The sequence below is a fragment of the Brienomyrus brachyistius genome, chromosome 2 (assembly GCF_023856365.1).
Source record: "Brienomyrus brachyistius isolate T26 chromosome 2, BBRACH_0.4, whole genome shotgun sequence".
NCBI classification, from domain to species: domain Eukaryota; kingdom Metazoa; phylum Chordata; class Actinopteri; order Osteoglossiformes; family Mormyridae; genus Brienomyrus; species Brienomyrus brachyistius.
The window spans coordinates 4,945,427-4,960,580 of NC_064534.1; the positions used below are offsets into that span (position 1 = coordinate 4,945,427).

The 15,154-nt window shown below is 47.9% G+C and overlaps 13 non-coding genes across 13 annotated transcripts; all 13 read left to right on the forward strand.

Annotated features, from left to right (window-relative positions):
* The first annotated feature begins 303 nt into the window (after window positions 1-303).
* On the forward strand, window positions 304-422 carry LOC125732392 (5S ribosomal RNA). Its single transcript, XR_007391773.1, has one exon. It is a non-coding gene; the product is annotated as a 5S ribosomal RNA (ribosomal RNA).
* A 1,042-nt stretch (window positions 423-1,464) lies between these two features.
* On the forward strand, window positions 1,465-1,583 carry LOC125732403 (5S ribosomal RNA). Its single transcript, XR_007391784.1, has one exon. It is a non-coding gene; the product is annotated as a 5S ribosomal RNA (ribosomal RNA).
* A 1,042-nt stretch (window positions 1,584-2,625) lies between these two features.
* Window positions 2,626-2,744, forward strand: LOC125731523 (5S ribosomal RNA). Its single transcript, XR_007391627.1, has one exon. It is a non-coding gene; the product is annotated as a 5S ribosomal RNA (ribosomal RNA).
* A 1,043-nt stretch (window positions 2,745-3,787) lies between these two features.
* Window positions 3,788-3,906, forward strand: LOC125732415 (5S ribosomal RNA). The gene has a single exon (XR_007391795.1). It is a non-coding gene; the product is annotated as a 5S ribosomal RNA (ribosomal RNA).
* A 1,043-nt stretch (window positions 3,907-4,949) lies between these two features.
* Window positions 4,950-5,068, forward strand: LOC125732426 (5S ribosomal RNA). The gene has a single exon (XR_007391806.1). It is a non-coding gene; the product is annotated as a 5S ribosomal RNA (ribosomal RNA).
* Window positions 5,069-6,112: 1,044 nt separating this feature from the next.
* LOC125732437 (5S ribosomal RNA) lies at window positions 6,113-6,231 on the forward strand. The gene has a single exon (XR_007391817.1). It is a non-coding gene; the product is annotated as a 5S ribosomal RNA (ribosomal RNA).
* A 1,042-nt stretch (window positions 6,232-7,273) lies between these two features.
* Window positions 7,274-7,392, forward strand: LOC125732449 (5S ribosomal RNA). The gene has a single exon (XR_007391829.1). It is a non-coding gene; the product is annotated as a 5S ribosomal RNA (ribosomal RNA).
* A 1,042-nt stretch (window positions 7,393-8,434) lies between these two features.
* On the forward strand, window positions 8,435-8,553 carry LOC125732460 (5S ribosomal RNA). The gene has a single exon (XR_007391840.1). It is a non-coding gene; the product is annotated as a 5S ribosomal RNA (ribosomal RNA).
* Window positions 8,554-9,595: 1,042 nt separating this feature from the next.
* LOC125732471 (5S ribosomal RNA) lies at window positions 9,596-9,714 on the forward strand. Its single transcript, XR_007391851.1, has one exon. It is a non-coding gene; the product is annotated as a 5S ribosomal RNA (ribosomal RNA).
* Window positions 9,715-10,757: 1,043 nt separating this feature from the next.
* LOC125732483 (5S ribosomal RNA) lies at window positions 10,758-10,876 on the forward strand. Its single transcript, XR_007391862.1, has one exon. It is a non-coding gene; the product is annotated as a 5S ribosomal RNA (ribosomal RNA).
* Window positions 10,877-11,919: 1,043 nt separating this feature from the next.
* Window positions 11,920-12,039, forward strand: LOC125733946 (5S ribosomal RNA). Its single transcript, XR_007393277.1, has one exon. It is a non-coding gene; the product is annotated as a 5S ribosomal RNA (ribosomal RNA).
* A 1,044-nt stretch (window positions 12,040-13,083) lies between these two features.
* LOC125732494 (5S ribosomal RNA) lies at window positions 13,084-13,202 on the forward strand. Its single transcript, XR_007391873.1, has one exon. It is a non-coding gene; the product is annotated as a 5S ribosomal RNA (ribosomal RNA).
* Window positions 13,203-14,244: 1,042 nt separating this feature from the next.
* Window positions 14,245-14,363, forward strand: LOC125732505 (5S ribosomal RNA). The gene has a single exon (XR_007391884.1). It is a non-coding gene; the product is annotated as a 5S ribosomal RNA (ribosomal RNA).
* The last annotated feature ends 791 nt before the right edge of the window (window positions 14,364-15,154 follow it).

Below are 15,154 nucleotides of genomic sequence, written 5' to 3' on the forward strand. Positions count from 1 at the left end.
GAAGCCTGCATGCGGTAGGCAAAGGAGTAATGTTTGCCGGCGGGGGACGTGCGGCGATTAACCTGTGCGGCAGTGAAAAGGAGTTAAAGAGAAGCAAGTGTGCGGATGCGGAAAGAACGGAATAATTGCCGTAGGCTGCCGGCTGAGCAGTTTGGTGAATGTTTGGTGTGGGTCCGGCGCTGCCGATTGGATGGTGGGGCTGCAGTGTGAGTCAGATAGAAAACCAGGAGTAGGATGCGATGGGACTAACTGGCGTGTATAGACGCGTGTGGTACAAAAGGGCTGTCTTTGGTAGCGTCTCTCGCTTACGGCCATACCACCCTGAACACGCCCGATCTCGTCCGATCTCGGAAGCTAAGCAGGGTCGGGCCTGGTTAGTACTTGGATGGGAGACCGCCTGGGAATACCAGGTGCTGTAAGCTTTTCTCACTTTTACTTTATACAGGGGGCGCTCCACTTCACGATTAATTTAAATCTATCACTCCCCTTCCATTTTACTTTTTTTTTCTCTCTCTCTCTCATTCATAAAGGCAGCTTTTACACACCGTTTAACTCTAAATACTGCCTGGTAATACTAGGTGCTGTAAGCTGTTCTTGCCTTTATTCCACCAGGGGGCGATCTTCTCGCAAACTTGAAGACTCCCCATTCACGTTTTGCAACTTATTATTAATAATAAAGATATACAGCTTTTTACGCACAGTTTTAAACAAAGTACTGATATAATTCCTCTTCAACTCACCGCTTTGTTTTCTATGTAAAATCCACTTCGCCACAGAAGACTCGATACTATTGGCACAGCAAGGTCTGCTCTTCTCCTCCTTTCAAAACTTGCTAAAAGCTGTATTTAAAACAGCAGGCTGGCCGTGTTAATTCACACCTTTCCATGCCGGCTTAACGTGTAGGTTAGTGGGCATCACAGAGGAATTAGGGATGGAAACTTCTTTGCTGGTGGTAGAAGCGGTCTGGTGAATTTTTAGAGAGAAGAGGCCGTCAATGTTTGAATGTAGAAAATTGTTCTGGCTGCAGTATGGACCTGTAGCTGCCAGTGTTCTGACAGCGCGACGTTCTGGGGAAGCATGTGATTGAGCAGCCACCAGTGGGCTTCGTGCGGCGGAGATTTTGTGGCCGTTAGCGGAGTTGATAACAGAGGGTCGTTAGGAGAAGCCTGCATGCGGTAGGCAAAGGAGTGATGTTTGCCGGCGGGGGACGTGCGGCGATTAACCTGTGCGCTAGTGAAAAGGGGTTAAAGAGAAGCAAGTGTGCGGATGCGGAAAGAACGGAATAATTGCCGTAGGCTGCCGGCTGAGCAGTTTGGTGAATGTTTGGTGTGGGTCCGGCGCTGCCGATTGGATGGTGGGGCTGCAGTGTGAGTCAGATAGAAAACCAGGAGTAGGATGCGATGGGACTAACTGGCGTGTATAGACGCGTGTGGTACAAAAGGGCTGTCTTTGGTAGCGTCTCTCGCTTACGGCCATACCACCCTGAACACGCCCGATCTCGTCCGATCTCGGAAGCTAAGCAGGGTCGGGCCTGGTTAGTACTTGGATGGGAGACCGCCTGGGAATACCAGGTGCTGTAAGCTTTTCTCACTTTTACTTTATACAGGGGGCGCTCCACTTCACGATTAATTTAAATCTATCACTCCCCTTCCATTTTACTTTTTTTTTCTCTCTCTCTCTCATTCATAAAGGCAGCTTTTACACACCGTTTAACTCTAAATACTGCCTGGTAATACTAGGTGCTGTAAGCTGTTCTTGCCTTTATTCCACCAGGGGGCGATCTTCTCGCAAACTTGAAGACTCCCCATTCACGTTTTGCAACTTATTATTAATAATAAAGATATACAGCTTTTTACGCACAGTTTTAAACAAAGTACTGATATAATTCCTCTTCAACTCACCGCTTTGTTTTCTATGTAAAATCCACTTCGCCACAGAAGACTCGATACTATTGGCACAGCAAGGTCTGCTCTTCTCCTCCTTTCAAAACTTGCTAAAAGCTGTATTTAAAACAGCAGGCTGGCCGTGTTAATTCACACCTTTCCATGCCGGCTTAACGTGTAGGTTAGTGGGCATCACAGAGGAATTAGGGATGGAAACTTCTTTGCTGGTGGTAGAAGCGGTCTGGTGAATTTTTAGAGAGAAGAGGCCGTCAATGTTTGAATGTAGAAAATTGTTCTGGCTGCAGTATGGACCTGTAGCTGCCAGTGTTCTGACAGCGCGACGTTCTGGGGAAGCATGTGATTGAGCAGCCACCAGTGGGCTTCGTGCGGCGGAGATTTTGTGGCCGTTAGCGGAGTTGATAACAGAGGGTCGTTAGGAGAAGCCTGCATGCGGTAGGCAAAGGAGTAATGTTTGCCGGCGGGGGACGTGCGGCGATTAACCTGTGCGCTAGTGAAAAGGGGTTAAAGAGAAGCAAGTGTGCGGATGCGGAAAGAACGGAATAATTGCCGTAGGCTGCCGGCTGAGCAGTTTGGTGAATGTTTGGTGTGGGTCCGGCGCTGCCGATTGGATGGTGGGGCTGCAGTGTGAGTCAGATAAAAAACCAGGAGTAGGATGCGATGGGACTAACTGGCGTGTATAGACGCATGTGGTACAAAAGGGCTGTCTTTGGTAGCGTCTCTCGCTTACGGCCATACCACCCTGAACACGCCCGATCTCGTCCGATCTCGGAAGCTAAGCAAGGTCGGGCCTGGTTAGTACTTGGATGGGAGACCGCCTGGGAATACCAGGTGCTGTAAGCTTTTCTCACTTTTACTTTATACAGGGGGCGCTCCACTTCACGATTAATTTAAATCTATCACTCCCCTTCCATTTTACTTTTTTTTTTCTCTCTCTCTCTCATTCATAAAGGCAGCTTTTACACACCGTTTAACTCTAAATACTGCCTGGTAATACTAGGTGCTGTAAGCTGTTCTTGCCTTTATTCCACCAGGGGGCGATCTTCTCGCAAACTTGAAGACTCCCCATTCACGTTTTGCAACTTATTATTAATAATAAAGATATACAGCTTTTTACGCACAGTTTTAAACAAAGTACTGATATAATTCCTCTTCAACTCACCGCTTTGTTTTCTATGTAAAATCCACTTCGCCACAGAAGACTCGATACTATTGGCACAGCAAGGTCTGCTCTTCTCCTCCTTTCAAAACTTGCTAAAAGCTGTATTTAAAACAGCAGGCTGGCCGTGTTAATTCACACCTTTCCATGCCGGCTTAACGTGTAGGTTAGTGGGCATCACAGAGGAATTAGGGATGGAAACTTCTTTGCTGGTGGTAGAAGCGGTCTGGTGAATTTTTAGAGAGAAGAGACCGTCAATGTTTGAATGTAGAAAATTGTTCTGGCTGCAGTATGGACCTGTAGCTGCCAGTGTTCTGACAGCGCGACGTTCTGGGGAAGCATGTGATTGAGCAGCCACCAGTGGGCTTCGTGCGGCGGAGATTTTGTGGCCGTTAGCGGAGTTGATAACAGAGGGTCGTTAGGAGAAGCCTGCATGCGGTAGGCAAAGGAGTAATGTTTGCCGGCGGGGGACGTGCGGCGATTAACCTGTGCGCTAGTGAAAAGGGGTTAAAGAGAAGCAAGTGTGCGGATGCGGAAAGAACGGAATAATTGCCGTAGGCTGCCGGCTGAGCAGTTTGGTGAATGTTTGGTGTGGGTCCGGCGCTGCCGATTGGATGGTGGGGCTGCAGTGTGAGTCAGATAGAAAACCAGGAGTAGGATGCGATGGGACTAACTGGCGTGTATAGACGCGTGTGGTACAAAAGGGCTGTCTTTGGTAGCGTCTCTCGCTTACGGCCATACCACCCTGAACACGCCCGATCTCGTCCGATCTCGGAAGCTAAGCAGGGTCGGGCCTGGTTAGTACTTGGATGGGAGACCGCCTGGGAATACCAGGTGCTGTAAGCTTTTCTCACTTTTACTTTATGCAGGGGGCGCTCCACTTCACGATTAATTTAAATCTATCACTCCCCTTCCATTTTACTTTTTTTTTTCTCTCTCTCTCTCATTCATAAAGGCAGCTTTTACACACCGTTTAACTCTAAATACTGCCTGGTAATACTAGGTGCTGTAAGCTGTTCTTGCCTTTATTCCACCAGGGGGCGATCTTCTCGCAAACTTGAAGACTCCCCATTCACGTTTTGCAACTTATTATTAATAATAAAGATATACAGCTTTTTACGCACAGTTTTAAACAAAGTACTGATATAATTCCTCTTCAACTCACCGCTTTGTTTTCTATGTAAAATCCACTTCGCCACAGAAGACTCGATACTATTGGCACAGCAAGGTCTGCTCTTCTCCTCCTTTCAAAACTTGCTAAAAGCTGTATTTAAAACAGCAGGCTGGCCGTGTTAATTCACACCTTTCCATGCCGGCTTAACGTGTAGGTTAGTGGGCATCACAGAGGAATTAGGGATGGAAACTTCTTTGCTGGTGGTAGAAGCGGTCTGGTGAATTTTTAGAGAGAAGAGGCCGTCAATGTTTGAATGTAGAAAATTGTTCTGGCTGCAGTATGGACCTGTAGCTGCCAGTGTTCTGACAGCGCGACGTTCTGGGGAAGCATGTGATTGAGCAGCCACCAGTGGGCTTCGTGCGGCGGAGATTTTGTGGCCGTTAGCGGAGTTGATAACAGAGGGTCGTTAGGAGAAGCCTGCATGCGGTAGGCAAAGGAGTAATGTTTGCCGGCGGGGGACGTGCGGCGATTAACCTGTGCGGCAGTGAAAAGGAGTTAAAGAGAAGCAAGTGTGCGGATGCGAAAAGAACGGAATAATTGCCGTAGGCTGCCGGCTGAGCAGTTTGGTGAATGTTTGGTGTGGGTCCGGCGCTGCCGATTGGATGGTGGGGCTGCAGTGTGAGTCAGATAGAAAACCAGGAGTAGGATGCGATGGGACTAACTGGCGTGTATAGACGCGTGTGGTACAAAAGGGCTGTCTTTGGTAGCGTCTCTCGCTTACGGCCATACCACCCTGAACACGCCCGATCTCGTCCGATCTCGGAAGCTAAGCAGGGTCGGGCCTGGTTAGTACTTGGATGGGAGACCGCCTGGGAATACCAGGTGCTGTAAGCTTTTCTCACTTTTACTTTATACAGGGGGCGCTCCACTTCACGATTAATTTAAATCTATCACTCCCCTTCCATTTTACTTTTTTTTCTTCTCTCTCTCTCTCATTCATAAAGGCAGCTTTTACACACCGTTTAACTCTAAATACTGCCTGGTAATACTAGGTGCTGTAAGCTGTTCTTGCCTTTATTCCACCAGGGGGCGATCTTCTCGCAAACTTGAAGACTCCCCATTCACGTTTTGCAACTTATTATTAATAATAAAGATATACAGCTTTTTACGCACAGTTTTAAACAAAGTACTGATATAATTCCTCTTCAACTCACCGCTTTGTTTTCTATGTAAAATCCACTTCGCCACAGAAGACTCGATACTATTGGCACAGCAAGGTCTGCTCTTCTCCTCCTTTCAAAACTTGCTAAAAGCTGTATTTAAAACAGCAGGCTGGCCGTGTTAATTCACACCTTTCCATGCCGGCTTAACGTGTAGGTTAGTGGGCATCACAGAGGAATTAGGGATGGAAACTTCTTTGCTGGTGGTAGAAGCGGTCTGGTGAATTTTTAGAGAGAAGAGGCCGTCAATGTTTGAATGTAGAAAATTGTTCTGGCTGCAGTATGGACCTGTAGCTGCCAGTGTTCTGACAGCGCGACGTTCTGGGGAAGCATGTGATTGAGCAGCCACCAGTGGGCTTCGTGCGGCGGAGATTTTGTGGCCGTTAGCGGAGTTGATAACAGAGGGTCGTTAGGAGAAGCCTGCATGCGGTAGGCAAAGGAGTAATGTTTGCCGGCGGGGGACGTGCGGCGATTAACCTGTGCGCTAGTGAAAAGGGGTTAAAGAGAAGCAAGTGTGCGGATGCGGAAAGAACGGAATAATTGCAGTAGGCTGCCGGCTGAGCAGTTTGGTGAATGTTTGGTGTGGGTCCGGCGCTGCCGATTGGATGGTGGGGCTGCAGTGTGAGTCAGATAGAAAACCAGGAGTAGGATGCGATGGGACTAACTGGCGTGTATAGACGCGTGTGGTACAAAAGGGCTGTCTTTGGTAGCGTCTCTCGCTTACGGCCATACCACCCTGAACACGCCCGATCTCGTCCGATCTCGGAAGCTAAGCAGGGTCGGGCCTGGTTAGTACTTGGATGGGAGACCGCCTGGGAATACCAGGTGCTGTAAGCTTTTCTCACTTTTACTTTATACAGGGGGCGCTCCACTTCACGATTAATTTAAATCTATCACTCCCCTTCCATTTTACTTTTTTTTTCTCTCTCTCTCTCATTCATAAAGGCAGCTTTTACACACCGTTTAACTCTAAATACTGCCTGGTAATACTAGGTGCTGTAAGCTGTTCTTGCCTTTATTCCACCAGGGGGCGATCTTCTCGCAAACTTGAAGACTCCCCATTCACGTTTTGCAACTTATTATTAATAATAAAGATATACAGCTTTTTACGCACAGTTTTAAACAAAGTACTGATATAATTCCTCTTCAACTCACCGCTTTGTTTTCTATGTAAAATCCACTTCGCCACAGAAGACTCGATACTATTGGCACAGCAAGGTCTGCTCTTCTCCTCCTTTCAAAACTTGCTAAAAGCTGTATTTAAAACAGCAGGCTGGCCGTGTTAATTCACACCTTTCCATGCCGGCTTAACGTGTAGGTTAGTGGGCATCACAGAGGAATTAGGGATGGAAACTTCTTTGCTGGTGGTAGAAGCGGTCTGGTGAATTTTTAGAGAGAAGAGGCCGTCAATGTTTGAATGTAGAAAATTGTTCTGGCTGCAGTATGGACCTGTAGCTGCCAGTGTTCTGACAGCGCGACGTTCTGGGGAAGCATGTGATTGAGCAGCCACCAGTGGGCTTCGTGCGGCGGAGATTTTGTGGCCGTTAGCGGAGTTGATAACAGAGGGTCGTTAGGAGAAGCCTGCATGCGGTAGGCAAAGGAGTAATGTTTGCCGGCGGGGGACGTGCGGCGATTAACCTGTGCGGCAGTGAAAAGGAGTTAAAGAGAAGCAAGTGTGCGGATGCGGAAAGAACGGAATAATTGCCGTAGGCTGCCGGCTGAGCAGTTTGGTGAATGTTTGGTGTGGGTCCGGCGCTGCCGATTGGATGGTGGGGCTGCAGTGTGAGTCAGATAGAAAACCAGGAGTAGGATGCGATGGGACTAACTGGCGTGTATAGACGCGTGTGGTACAAAAGGGCTGTCTTTGGTAGCGTCTCTCGCTTACGGCCATACCACCCTGAACACGCCCGATCTCGTCCGATCTCGGAAGCTAAGCAGGGTCGGGCCTGGTTAGTACTTGGATGGGAGACCGCCTGGGAATACCAGGTGCTGTAAGCTTTTCTCACTTTTACTTTATACAGGGGGCGCTCCACTTCACGATTAATTTAAATCTATCACTCCCCTTCCATTTTACTTTTTTTTTCTCTCTCTCTCTCATTCATAAAGGCAGCTTTTACACACCGTTTAACTCTAAATACTGCCTGGTAATACTAGGTGCTGTAAGCTGTTCTTGCCTTTATTCCACCAGGGGGCGATCTTCTCGCAAACTTGAAGACTCCCCATTCACGTTTTGCAACTTATTATTAATAATAAAGATATACAGCTTTTTACGCACAGTTTTAAACAAAGTACTGATATAATTCCTCTTCAACTCACCGCTTTGTTTTCTATGTAAAATCCACTTCGCCACAGAAGACTCGATACTATTGGCACAGCAAGGTCTGCTCTTCTCCTCCTTTCAAAACTTGCTAAAAGCTGTATTTAAAACAGCAGGCTGGCCGTGTTAATTCACACCTTTCCATGCCGGCTTAACGTGTAGGTTAGTGGGCATCACAGAGGAATTAGGGATGGAAACTTCTTTGCTGGTGGTAGAAGCGGTCTGGTGAATTTTTAGAGAGAAGAGGCCGTCAATGTTTGAATGTAGAAAATTGTTCTGGCTGCAGTATGGACCTGTAGCTGCCAGTGTTCTGACAGCGCGACGTTCTGGGGAAGCATGTGATTGAGCAGCCACCAGTGGGCTTCGTGCGGCGGAGATTTTGTGGCCGTTAGCGGAGTTGATAACAGAGGGTCGTTAGGAGAAGCCTGCATGCGGTAGGCAAAGGAGTGATGTTTGCCGGCGGGGGACGTGCGGCGATTAACCTGTGCGCTAGTGAAAAGGGGTTAAAGAGAAGCAAGTGTGCGGATGCGGAAAGAACGGAATAATTGCCGTAGGCTGCCGGCTGAGCAGTTTGGTGAATGTTTGGTGTGGGTCCGGCGCTGCCGATTGGATGGTGGGGCTGCAGTGTGAGTCAGATAGAAAACCAGGAGTAGGATGCGATGGGACTAACTGGCGTGTATAGACGCGTGTGGTACAAAAGGGCTGTCTTTGGTAGCGTCTCTCGCTTACGGCCATACCACCCTGAACACGCCCGATCTCGTCCGATCTCGGAAGCTAAGCAGGGTCGGGCCTGGTTAGTACTTGGATGGGAGACCGCCTGGGAATACCAGGTGCTGTAAGCTTTTCTCACTTTTACTTTATACAGGGGGCGCTCCACTTCACGATTAATTTAAATCTATCACTCCCCTTCCATTTTACTTTTTTTTTCTCTCTCTCTCTCATTCATAAAGGCAGCTTTTACACACCGTTTAACTCTAAATACTGCCTGGTAATACTAGGTGCTGTAAGCTGTTCTTGCCTTTATTCCACCAGGGGGCGATCTTCTCGCAAACTTGAAGACTCCCCATTCACGTTTTGCAACTTATTATTAATAATAAAGATATACAGCTTTTTACGCACAGTTTTAAACAAAGTACTGATATAATTCCTCTTCAACTCACCGCTTTGTTTTCTATGTAAAATCCACTTCGCCACAGAAGACTCGATACTATTGGCACAGCAAGGTCTGCTCTTCTCCTCCTTTCAAAACTTGCTAAAAGCTGTATTTAAAACAGCAGGCTGGCCGTGTTAATTCACACCTTTCCATGCCGGCTTAACGTGTAGGTTAGTGGGCATCACAGAGGAATTAGGGATGGAAACTTCTTTGCTGGTGGTAGAAGCGGTCTGGTGAATTTTTAGAGAGAAGAGGCCGTCAATGTTTGAATGTAGAAAATTGTTCTGGCTGCAGTATGGACCTGTAGCTGCCAGTGTTCTGACAGCGCGACGTTCTGGGGAAGCATGTGATTGAGCAGCCACCAGTGGGCTTCGTGCGGCGGAGATTTTGTGGCCGTTAGCGGAGTTGATAACAGAGGGTCGTTAGGAGAAGCCTGCATGCGGTAGGCAAAGGAGTAATGTTTGCCGGCGGGGGACGTGCGGCGATTAACCTGTGCGCTAGTGAAAAGGGGTTAAAGAGAAGCAAGTGTGCGGATGCGGAAAGAACGGAATAATTGCCGTAGGCTGCCGGCTGAGCAGTTTGGTGAATGTTTGGTGTGGGTCCGGCGCTGCCGATTGGATGGTGGGGCTGCAGTGTGAGTCAGATAAAAAACCAGGAGTAGGATGCGATGGGACTAACTGGCGTGTATAGACGCGTGTGGTACAAAAGGGCTGTCTTTGGTAGCGTCTCTCGCTTACGGCCATACCACCCTGAACACGCCCGATCTCGTCCGATCTCGGAAGCTAAGCAGGGTCGGGCCTGGTTAGTACTTGGATGGGAGACCGCCTGGGAATACCAGGTGCTGTAAGCTTTTCTCACTTTTACTTTATACAGGGGGCGCTCCACTTCACGATTAATTTAAATCTATCACTCCCCTTCCATTTTACTTTTTTTTTTCTCTCTCTCTCTCATTCATAAAGGCAGCTTTTACACACCGTTTAACTCTAAATACTGCCTGGTAATACTAGGTGCTGTAAGCTGTTCTTGCCTTTATTCCACCAGGGGGCGATCTTCTCGCAAACTTGAAGACTCCCCATTCACGTTTTGCAACTTATTATTAATAATAAAGATATACAGCTTTTTACGCACAGTTTTAAACAAAGTACTGATATAATTCCTCTTCAACTCACCGCTTTGTTTTCTATGTAAAATCCACTTCGCCACAGAAGACTCGATACTATTGGCACAGCAAGGTCTGCTCTTCTCCTCCTTTCAAAACTTGCTAAAAGCTGTATTTAAAACAGCAGGCTGGCCGTGTTAATTCACACCTTTCCATGCCGGCTTAACGTGTAGGTTAGTGGGCATCACAGAGGAATTAGGGATGGAAACTTCTTTGCTGGTGGTAGAAGCGGTCTGGTGAATTTTTAGAGAGAAGAGACCGTCAATGTTTGAATGTAGAAAATTGTTCTGGCTGCAGTATGGACCTGTAGCTGCCAGTGTTCTGACAGCGCGACGTTCTGGGGAAGCATGTGATTGAGCAGCCACCAGTGGGCTTCGTGCGGCGGAGATTTTGTGGCCGTTAGCGGAGTTGATAACAGAGGGTCGTTAGGAGAAGCCTGCATGCGGTAGGCAAAGGAGTAATGTTTGCCGGCGGGGGACGTGCGGCGATTAACCTGTGCGCTAGTGAAAAGGGGTTAAAGAGAAGCAAGTGTGCGGATGCGGAAAGAACGGAATAATTGCCGTAGGCTGCCGGCTGAGCAGTTTGGTGAATGTTTGGTGTGGGTCCGGCGCTGCCGATTGGATGGTGGGGCTGCAGTGTGAGTCAGATAGAAAACCAGGAGTAGGATGCGATGGGACTAACTGGCGTGTATAGACGCGTGTGGTACAAAAGGGCTGTCTTTGGTAGCGTCTCTCGCTTACGGCCATACCACCCTGAACACGCCCGATCTCGTCCGATCTCGGAAGCTAAGCAGGGTCGGGCCTGGTTAGTACTTGGATGGGAGACCGCCTGGGAATACCAGGTGCTGTAAGCTTTTCTCACTTTTACTTTATGCAGGGGGCGCTCCACTTCACGATTAATTTAAATCTATCACTCCCCTTCCATTTTACTTTTTTTTTTCTCTCTCTCTCTCATTCATAAAGGCAGCTTTTACACACCGTTTAACTCTAAATACTGCCTGGTAATACTAGGTGCTGTAAGCTGTTCTTGCCTTTATTCCACCAGGGGGCGATCTTCTCGCAAACTTGAAGACTCCCCATTCACGTTTTGCAACTTATTATTAATAATAAAGATATACAGCTTTTTACGCACAGTTTTAAACAAAGTACTGATATAATTCCTCTTCAACTCACCGCTTTGTTTTCTATGTAAAATCCACTTCGCCACAGAAGACTCGATACTATTGGCACAGCAAGGTCTGCTCTTCTCCTCCTTTCAAAACTTGCTAAAAGCTGTATTTAAAACAGCAGGCTGGCCGTGTTAATTCACACCTTTCCATGCCGGCTTAACGTGTAGGTTAGTGGGCATCACAGAGGAATTAGGGATGGAAACTTCTTTGCTGGTGGTAGAAGCGGTCTGGTGAATTTTTAGAGAGAAGAGGCCGTCAATGTTTGAATGTAGAAAATTGTTCTGGCTGCAGTATGGACCTGTAGCTGCCAGTGTTCTGACAGCGCGACGTTCTGGGGAAGCATGTGATTGAGCAGCCACCAGTGGGCTTCGTGCGGCGGAGATTTTGTGGCCGTTAGCGGAGTTGATAACAGAGGGTCGTTAGGAGAAGCCTGCATGCGGTAGGCAAAGGAGTAATGTTTGCCGGCGGGGGACGTGCGGCGATTAACCTGTGCGCTAGTGAAAAGGGGTTAAAGAGAAGCAAGTGTGCGGATGCGGAAAGAACGGAATAATTGCCGTAGGCTGCCGGCTGAGCAGTTTGGTGAATGTTTGGTGTGGGTCCGGCGCTGCCGATTGGATGGTGGGGCTGCAGTGTGAGTCAGATAGAAAACCAGGAGTAGGATGCGATGGGACTAACTGGCGTGTATAGACGCGTGTGGTACAAAAGGGCTGTCTTTGGTAGCGTCTCTCGCTTACGGCCATACCACCCTGAACACGCCCGATCTCGTCCGATCTCGGAAGCTAAGCAGGGTCGGGCCTGGTTAGTACTTGGATGGGAGGACCGCCTGGGAATACCAGGTGCTGTAAGCTTTTCTCACTTTTACTTTATGCAGGGGGCGCTCCACTTCACGATTAATTTAAATCTATCACTCCCCTTCCATTTTACTTTTTTTTCTTCTCTCTCTCTCTCATTCATAAAGGCAGCTTTTACACACCGTTTAACTCTAAATACTGCCTGGTAATACTAGGTGCTGTAAGCTGTTCTTGCCTTTATTCCACCAGGGGGCGATCTTCTCGCAAACTTGAAGACTCCCCATTCACGTTTTGCAACTTATTATTAATAATAAAGATATACAGCTTTTTACGCACAGTTTTAAACAAAGTACTGATATAATTCCTCTTCAACTCACCGCTTTGTTTTCTATGTAAAATCCACTTCGCCACAGAAGACTCGATACTATTGGCACAGCAAGGTCTGCTCTTCTCCTCCTTTCAAAACTTGCTAAAAGCTGTATTTAAAACAGCAGGCTGGCCGTGTTAATTCACACCTTTCCATGCCGGCTTAACGTGTAGGTTAGTGGGCATCACAGAGGAATTAGGGATGGAAACTTCTTTGCTGGTGGTAGAAGCGGTCTGGTGAATTTTTAGAGAGAAGAGGCCGTCAATGTTTGAATGTAGAAAATTGTTCTGGCTGCAGTATGGACCTGTAGCTGCCAGTGTTCTGACAGCGCGACGTTCTGGGGAAGCATGTGATTGAGCAGCCACCAGTGGGCTTCGTGCGGCGGAGATTTTGTGGCCGTTAGCGGAGTTGATAACAGAGGGTCGTTAGGAGAAGCCTGCATGCGGTAGGCAAAGGAGTAATGTTTGCCGGCGGGGGACGTGCGGCGATTAACCTGTGCGGCAGTGAAAAGGAGTTAAAGAGAAGCAAGTGTGCGGATGCGGAAAGAACGGAATAATTGCCGTAGGCTGCCGGCTGAGCAGTTTGGTGAATGTTTGGTGTGGGTCCGGCGCTGCCGATTGGATGGTGGGGCTGCAGTGTGAGTCAGATAGAAAACCAGGAGTAGGATGCGATGGGACTAACTGGCGTGTATAGACGCGTGTGGTACAAAAGGGCTGTCTTTGGTAGCGTCTCTCGCTTACGGCCATACCACCCTGAACACGCCCGATCTCGTCCGATCTCGGAAGCTAAGCAGGGTCGGGCCTGGTTAGTACTTGGATGGGAGACCGCCTGGGAATACCAGGTGCTGTAAGCTTTTCTCACTTTTACTTTATACAGGGGGCGCTCCACTTCACGATTAATTTAAATCTATCACTCCCCTTCCATTTTACTTTTTTTTTCTCTCTCTCTCTCATTCATAAAGGCAGCTTTTACACACCGTTTAACTCTAAATACTGCCTGGTAATACTAGGTGCTGTAAGCTGTTCTTGCCTTTATTCCACCAGGGGGCGATCTTCTCGCAAACTTGAAGACTCCCCATTCACGTTTTGCAACTTATTATTAATAATAAAGATATACAGCTTTTTACGCACAGTTTTAAACAAAGTACTGATATAATTCCTCTTCAACTCACCGCTTTGTTTTCTATGTAAAATCCACTTCGCCACAGAAGACTCGATACTATTGGCACAGCAAGGTCTGCTCTTCTCCTCCTTTCAAAACTTGCTAAAAGCTGTATTTAAAACAGCAGGCTGGCCGTGTTAATTCACACCTTTCCATGCCGGCTTAACGTGTAGGTTAGTGGGCATCACAGAGGAATTAGGGATGGAAACTTCTTTGCTGGTGGTAGAAGCGGTCTGGTGAATTTTTAGAGAGAAGAGGCCGTCAATGTTTGAATGTAGAAAATTGTTCTGGCTGCAGTATGGACCTGTAGCTGCCAGTGTTCTGACAGCGCGACGTTCTGGGGAAGCATGTGATTGAGCAGCCACCAGTGGGCTTCGTGCGGCGGAGATTTTGTGGCCGTTAGCGGAGTTGATAACAGAGGGTCGTTAGGAGAAGCCTGCATGCGGTAGGCAAAGGAGTGATGTTTGCCGGCGGGGGACGTGCGGCGATTAACCTGTGCGGCAGTGAAAAGGAGTTAAAGAGAAGCAAGTGTGCGGATGCGGAAAGAACGGAATAATTGCCGTAGGCTGCCGGCTGAGCAGTTTGGTGAATGTTTGGTGTGGGTCCGGCGCTGCCGATTGGATGGTGGGGCTGCAGTGTGAGTCAGATAGAAAACCAGGAGTAGGATGCGATGGGACTAACTGGCGTGTATAGACGCGTGTGGTACAAAAGGGCTGTCTTTGGTAGCGTCTCTCGCTTACGGCCATACCACCCTGAACACGCCCGATCTCGTCCGATCTCGGAAGCTAAGCAGGGTCGGGCCTGGTTAGTACTTGGATGGGAGACCGCCTGGGAATACCAGGTGCTGTAAGCTTTTCTCACTTTTACTTTATACAGGGGGCGCTCCACTTCACGATTAATTTAAATCTATCACTCCCCTTCCATTTTACTTTTTTTTTCTCTCTCTCTCTCATTCATAAAGGCAGCTTTTACACACCGTTTAACTCTAAATACTGCCTGGTAATACTAGGTGCTGTAAGCTGTTCTTGCCTTTATTCCACCAGGGGGCGATCTTCTCGCAAACTTGAAGACTCCCCATTCACGTTTTGCAACTTATTATTAATAATAAAGATATACAGCTTTTTACGCACAGTTTTAAACAAAGTACTGATATAATTCCTCTTCAACTCACCGCTTTGTTTTCTATGTAAAATCCACTTCGCCACAGAAGACTCGATACTATTGGCACAGCAAGGTCTGCTCTTCTCCTCCTTTCAAAACTTGCTAAAAGCTGTATTTAAAACAGCAGGCTGGCCGTGTTAATTCACACCTTTCCATGCCGGCTTAACGTGTAGGTTAGTGGGCATCACAGAGGAATTAGGGATGGAAACTTCTTTGCTGGTGGTAGAAGCGGTCTGGTGAATTTTTAGAGAGAAGAGGCCGTCAATGTTTGAATGTAGAAAATTGTTCTGGCTGCAGTATGGACCTGTAGCTGCCAGTGTTCTGACAGCGCGACGTTCTGGGGAAGCATGTGATTGAGCAGCCACCAGTGGGCTTCGTGCGGCGGAGATTTTGTGGCCGTTAGCGGAGTTGATAACAGAGGGTCGTTAGGAGAAGCCTGCATGCGGTAGGCAAAGGAGTAATGTTTGCCGGCGGGGGACGTGC